This window comes from Falco cherrug, chromosome 1 (genome assembly GCF_023634085.1).
Source record: "Falco cherrug isolate bFalChe1 chromosome 1, bFalChe1.pri, whole genome shotgun sequence".
Lineage (NCBI taxonomy): Eukaryota > Metazoa > Chordata > Aves > Falconiformes > Falconidae > Falco > Falco cherrug.
Genome location: NC_073697.1, coordinates 78,587,178 through 78,594,028, shown reverse-complemented (window position 1 = coordinate 78,594,028; position 6,851 = coordinate 78,587,178).

Sequence of the window (6,851 nt, the reverse complement as noted above, 5' to 3'; positions counted from 1 at the left end):
TGAGGCCCGGGCCCGCCCCGTCCCGCCCCGCCCGCGGCAGCTGCGGGGGGGCCGGGGAGCGGGGGCTGGGAAGCGCGGGCTGGCGGGGGGAGATGGCCGCGGGTGGCCGGGGCGGGGGGAGGCTCGCTGGGGCCGGCCGGCCCGCCTTGGTCCGCACGTAGTGCCGGGCAGTGGCACTAGGGCTGTGACGGCCCCGCGGCGGGACGTGCCGACACAGGGCGCCCGGCTGGGTTCGGCCTTGGTGCTGGCCCAGCCGCGGGTGTGCGGCTGCCGCGGCCCTGAGGGGCCGGCACGGGCTCCCCGGGCCGCCTGAAAGGTGGGAGCCCTGCTCAGGGCTGTGGGGACGTCAAATGCGTGTGAGGTGGTCTGGTTCTGAAAGTTTGGTGAAACTGTTTCCTCCTCCTCCTCCCCTAAATAAAACAGGTGTTTATTAAAAAGCAAGGCCTGCTGTGGGAGTAGGTGTCTGGGTTGTGACAGGGAGGGTTTCTCAGGTCCCCGGCTGAGGTAAATGTCGCCACACCGGCAAATTCCTTGGTGTGTAAGGTGGCAAAATCAAAATTTCACAATCCTGCAGCCTGCGTTGGAGGTCCGTGGAGGTCTCCACAGGGTGCTGGTCACGTCCAGCTGCTGCCTACAGAAGATCCACATCCTTCGCCTGATGTGACAAGGGCTGTGACTGAATCAGTCTTGTATGCATCCCATGCAGCAGCCGCCAGGGCTCCCTTAACACGTGTACGCTTTGATTCTGAGTGGGTTTGAATTTTCTCTTGCAAATCAAGAAATGCTACAATTTGCAAGCACACTGAGAAACACAACGTTCAGTGCAACGTAAGCATATGACGAGAGGTTTTACTGATGTAAAAAGTAGCCATGTTCAAAATATGTAAGTACTTTTGAAAATGATTGAGAAAGTGTCCAGTTAGACTAATTTCTAATTACAGTTAGAAATATTGCAGCTGAGAGAGGATAGAAAATAGTCATGCTGTGATCTTAGATTTTGCTGCTTTATTTAGGGAGGTGCAATGTTTTCCTACTGCAAAAAGGCCATAAAGCACCATCCCCTCAGTGCCTAATAAGTGATGAACAATTACTGTCCTAAGTTATTAAACAGGCAGAACCAAGGGGGTCACAGAGAAGGGAAAGCTGTTTCCCTACATATGGAGAGGACTTAACTTGGGATTATTAAATTGTTGGAGTATTTAATTATTGCATTGAAAGCTTGCAGGTTTTAAGTCCCTATAAACTAGTAAACATCCAAATAATCACAGTGGGAAAGAAAACCACATTATATATTCATAGCTGACTCCAGATTAGCTTTGTCCTAAATATGTACTTATTGTAGCTCCGTAAAGTAAACTTTGAAACAAGAACCAGAAAGACCACTGTCTGGTACAAAATACACAGCTAATTAGTATAGCCATAGAGGCAAATGCTTTCTGTAATGAAATTTTAAAGTGTTTTCCACGTGTGTTTCAATATGGAATACATTGCGGTACCATTCCAATATACTGTAACATAGCAGGAAGCATGGCTAATCCTCAGCAAGTCTTGCAACGGTCTCAAATCCCGTGGCAAAATTCAAATGCAGTTTACCTTGTCTGAGATTCCGTAATCAAAGTGCTGCATTGATTGCATACTCGCTCACTTCTGTGCTTAAACATACCCAGAATAAATGCCGATCACTTAACAACCATTTACGACCCATGAATATAAGTAAAACTCATGCTGATAGGGCTTGGGTCAAGATTTTGTGCTGCAAAACTGAATTTTTGGATGTGAGAGGAGAGCAGGCCACTCAAGCAAAGCAAAGCAGAGGCCGGTAGATGGCTGTGTTTCACCGCCATCCGCACCTGCCTCACCTGCAAAACAACCACCGGCCCCCAAAAGTGGTGTCTATTCCCACCAGCATCCCCTGTGCTGTCTACACTACACAGAGAAGCAAAATTCGCCCTGGATGAACAAATAAGTTTTCTCTATATTGAGATGCAAATATTCACATGCGCATGTGTACATTGGTAGAAATGTCTTGGAAACTAGAAGGTACTTTATTCTTTTAACTTCTTTCAAATATATTCATAGCGTGGATTTTGGCAGCAGGTGCTCGTGGTTATGTGAAGGGCTGGATCTTGCTTTGTCAGAAACCATTTTAAGACCTTTATGGGGCCTTAAATACAATTTTAGCAAATTTGTACATGGATGTTTACATGTGTGTGAGAGAATTAAAATCCAATGTGTATAAAAGATGAAGGCACACCTATTAGTTGATCTGCCAAAAACATGAGGAAAAGATTTAGGATTGCTTCCGTTATTTGCAACAGTGCGTTGAAGAGATGAAGGGATCAAATTGCCTGTATTCTGTTGGTTCCCCCAGCAAACTTGTTTCTTACTCAATTTAGACTTGTCCGTTAGTAAGTAGGCTATTTAATAAGCTTGTTGAGGCTTCAAAAAAATCATCCATTTTATTGACAAGAGTAATTTATACACATACTCTATTACTTCCATTTGACTAGACTAATTATTTTCCTAAAATAAAGGCTGTGAGTTTTCATCATCATCATCATCATCATCATTCCAGCATGAACAGTAATAGCTCAGGGCTTGTAATTTCATATATGAGGTTAGGATGGTTTTGAAAAAAACAGAGGCAAATTATTTAGAGGCTTTTTTTCCAGGTAGGCTTGGGAAGCAATGTTCTGTGATGGTCAAGTCTTAATTTTGAGATTTTGGGCTTTATGTGATTTAACCAATTTTAGAAACAGTTTATTGCTCTTTGAGGACATCAGATGGCACTGTGTGGTTGTCGGTAAAACCCAGAAGAAGCCACAGTCAGTAACAAGCCTATGTGAAATTCATACACGGAGCTGCTAGTAAAAAATGTGAATGTCTTTGTGGCCTATGTAGGGGATAAGAGTCAACATTAATAGATGCCATAACTCTGTCACATGATAGGAATTCATTATTTAATGTACAGCTTTTAAGAGGTAGCATGATTCTGAATTACTCTCATAAGTTGTGAGAAGGAAGGGGGAAAAAATCTTCTGTCTTTAATTTTTATGCTGGAGAAAGAAAAAGGCCACAGAGTTAAAAAAAAATAAAGAATACAAATTTTTCCTGTGTATGGTTCAAATGTAGGTCAGTCTGAGATTCAGTTCCCTTCAGTGACCCTAAATACTTAGATTTACTTTTATTATGCTAGTGCCATTAATGTTTCAAACATAGGCCTGCGCTTCCCTCCCTGTAAACAGACTTGTGCACCAGCATGGAGTACATATGATGTGTGAAAGAAAGGTGAAACGCATTCTTCTGCTACCACTGTCCTGAATTAATGGGGTTCAGAGCTAATCCTGGAAGCCAGGGAGGACAAGGCAGCATACATTTTCCCAAAGCAAATACACTTTCCATTATTTTTCTAGGATTTTTCTGACAGTCAAACTTCCTCTGATTGCTTAAAGGAGCAAAGTATTTCACAAGCCAGGGTTTTATTGTGAAATATATTACATTTTTGTTGTGTTTCCTTTAATGTCACTGTAAATAAGTTCCTGTACAAATAGTATCAGCAATAGCATCAGCAGATACCGACAAATATTTTAGTTTCTTGAGGCTCTGTCCTCTCAACTAATTACAAAATATTTAGCAAATATTTGAATTTATTACTTATCTCATTCCCACAAATTAGTGCATCTCTTTGTTTAACAAATGGAGTTCACTGCTCTTGCCCTCAAGGTAAAGTATACATTGCAATCTCTCTTTTGCAGACAGTCTGAAAACCAACCTTTTCAAAGTGAATCAACAGTTGAAAATGAGCTCTGTAAATCAGTAAAGGGAGAGAATTTGCCATGTTGCATCTAACACCCCTATATAAGGCACAAACAACTCAAAGCTCAGTAATGATGTTTAACTGATCCCAGCACGTGGTTTGGGGGTTTGTAGTATTTTAGTAGATTTTTAGCATGTTGAAGTATAACAACCTATGCTCTGGGACTCAGAAAAACCTCAGCCATGACAAAACACAAAAATATGTAATCTTCTGAACTATATTGATTTTGTTCCTTTATATCACATTCATATTGTTTTCTAGAGATATGTTCACTTTTAATTCCTCAAGATTTGAATGAAGTTTAAATAAAACCCTTAACATACGAAAGTAAGCAAGCACGAAACAGAAACACTATAGGACTTTTCAAAAATAAGGTAATAGCTCACTCAAACCATCAAACATCTGGCTTAGGGACATGAGGTATTTTTAGAAGTACTTTAATGGTGAGGTGCCATGATTTTTGGCCTTTCTAATTGTTAAATATTTTTGAAAATACGTCTGTAATAATAAGCAAAGACAAAAAATAAGAACTATGTATTAAAGCAATGATGCATTAGGTATATAAAAAACCCCTTGGTTATTCTTTGCAGAAATCCATGGGTCTTTTACATTGCTATATTATGTACAAAAATGCTGGAAAAAATGACTGCAAGAATGTATGTGAGTAAAAAACCAAATGACTTAAAGCAGTCATGCATCAGTGTGATTTCCATGCTTAGATTTAAGAAAATATAATATCCCATAATGATGTAAGAATACACTCTCAGGTGAGTGAAAGTATCTCTTCTGCATTCATGGTAGGCATGCAGCAAAACAGCTCATGAACTCTTTCCAAAATGGAAAGCTCGGGCTGATGTGAAATATACACATTTCTTTCTTTTCCTCACTCAGTTTTCAAAGCAGCGACTGTTTCCAGCCTGTATTTGAACCGAAGCATAGTGGATATCTGCACTGGTGTCATAAGTGAGAAGAAATTCAAGCCTCTGCCATGCACAGCAACTGGTTTTTGCTGACTCACGAATCCTCCAGGCATTTCACTTCAGGAAAGGTGAAGAAGTCTGTTGCACAGAGTGGACTACCCAGTTGGCAAAAATGTTGTGATTTACCTTTTGCCCAAGTTTTGAGTATTGAAAGAGAAAGAGGAGTTACAAAAGTTGGTTTTTTTTCATTTTCACTTTTCTGCAGTTGGTTTTGTAACACACCAGCGGCCTAACTTCAATAGTAGACAGCTTTTTAGTCATCTCTATTTCTCATCCTAATTATCACTCATTGATTGACCTAGCTTTTACCCACTAAGCTGTGTATCTTGTTAGTAGTACAAGCAGGGTAATGCATACTGGTGATGGATTGCAAAGTAGGCAATTTTTTTCAGTATTACTATTCGGGATTTTTCAACATTTATTGTTGGTATTTATTTTCACATATGAAAATTAACTTCTGGAGCATCTGAAAAAAATGCCCGTTTATGTCATGTCCACCAAACGCTTTCAGTTAAAAAAATAATATTACTCCAATAGAAACGTTAAAATAGATTACTGAAGCATTTCTGAAATGTTGTAGACTGATTTTTCAAGTTAGATTCTTAAGGCATGTAGGTATAAGCCATAAACAGTTGTTTGTCCAAGACAGCCATAAGAATACTCAGATATCCAGGAACTGATTTACATATACAAGCATATTTCCTCTGATTTGCATTTCTGAGGGAAGATTTACTAGGAATAATGGGAAGATGTTGGATAGTCTCGCAGTGGCTGTTTGACAAAAATGCTGATAAAAATGAGTTGAAGAAAGCTCTTTTAAACAAATAATGATTCATCTTTACTATCTACTCAAAAATAAATAGCAAGAAAAAAGTAAACTGACTTTGAGAACTCTTCTTTGTGACTGCTACATGAATCGTTCCTCATTTGTTACCAAATCAGCAAATAGACTTCCTGGAAAGAAAAAAAATGGCCATTAAATCAACACAGTCAAATTATGTTGGACACATCTCAGGTACAACGAGGTCTCTGGCACGTTTGTTTGGTAAGTGGGTCAGCTGTTTTGCAGCCAGGACAAACCAAGACAAAATGGTATGTGATAAGGGAGGAAAAATATTACATAGCCATTCCACTAAGAATACATGTTGTTTTCAACTTAATGAAAAGCAGGAATAAGTTATTTCTAAGTCATGCAAGGTGAAACCATAGAAGAAAAGTAAAGGAAGCAAATATATGAAAGCATTAATTATTGAAGGCTAAATCATGACCATGTAATCAAGTAAAGCAAACAAAAATTTCCTGAAGCTTGCATATTTACATCTTCTGCTAAGAAGTACAAGCAGTTGCAACCAGAAATACAAATAGGCAACACTTACAAATGCATTGTACAGATATTTTGTAATCATTAGGGCAATGTTTAAAATAGGTTCCTTCATGGATGTAAATATATACAGTGATAATTTTGTGTAACACAAGCACCTCACTGAAAATTCAGTTTTCCTATTCCTAAACCATTTGCAGGCATAATGACCTTTTGTTTTACCCACCCAACTAGCCAATTATCTAAAACAATGAATCTCTAGTTATACAAAGACATTATTTCATTACAGCCATTCTTATGTTTTAATTCTAAAATGTTAGGCATTTTATCTCAGGGTTAGCTAAGCTATTACTGCCAGTGTTGGCTGTTGTCATCTTTTCTGAACCACTACATTCTTGCATGGGAACACAAGACGCATTTTTCTGTATTTTGTTACCAAATACTCTTCTGAAAGAGTTTCAAGCCTATATGTATTACTATTAATGACAAAAGGGAGGGGGATGTTCTTTACTCTGTTAAAGAATGCGGGATACCTGGACTGCATTATATGATTCACCTGTTGTGACATGAACATCACGTGCCCATCTGCACTCTAGTGTACAGCTGTGGCTGATTCTGGGCCAGTCGTTTTACAAAGTTCATACTAGCAACCTACTCATTCTATATTGTCATATCTAAGGGAATCCTAGTGGTGTACAGCCACTGCAATTGTACCTCCAGGATCCTCTGGACC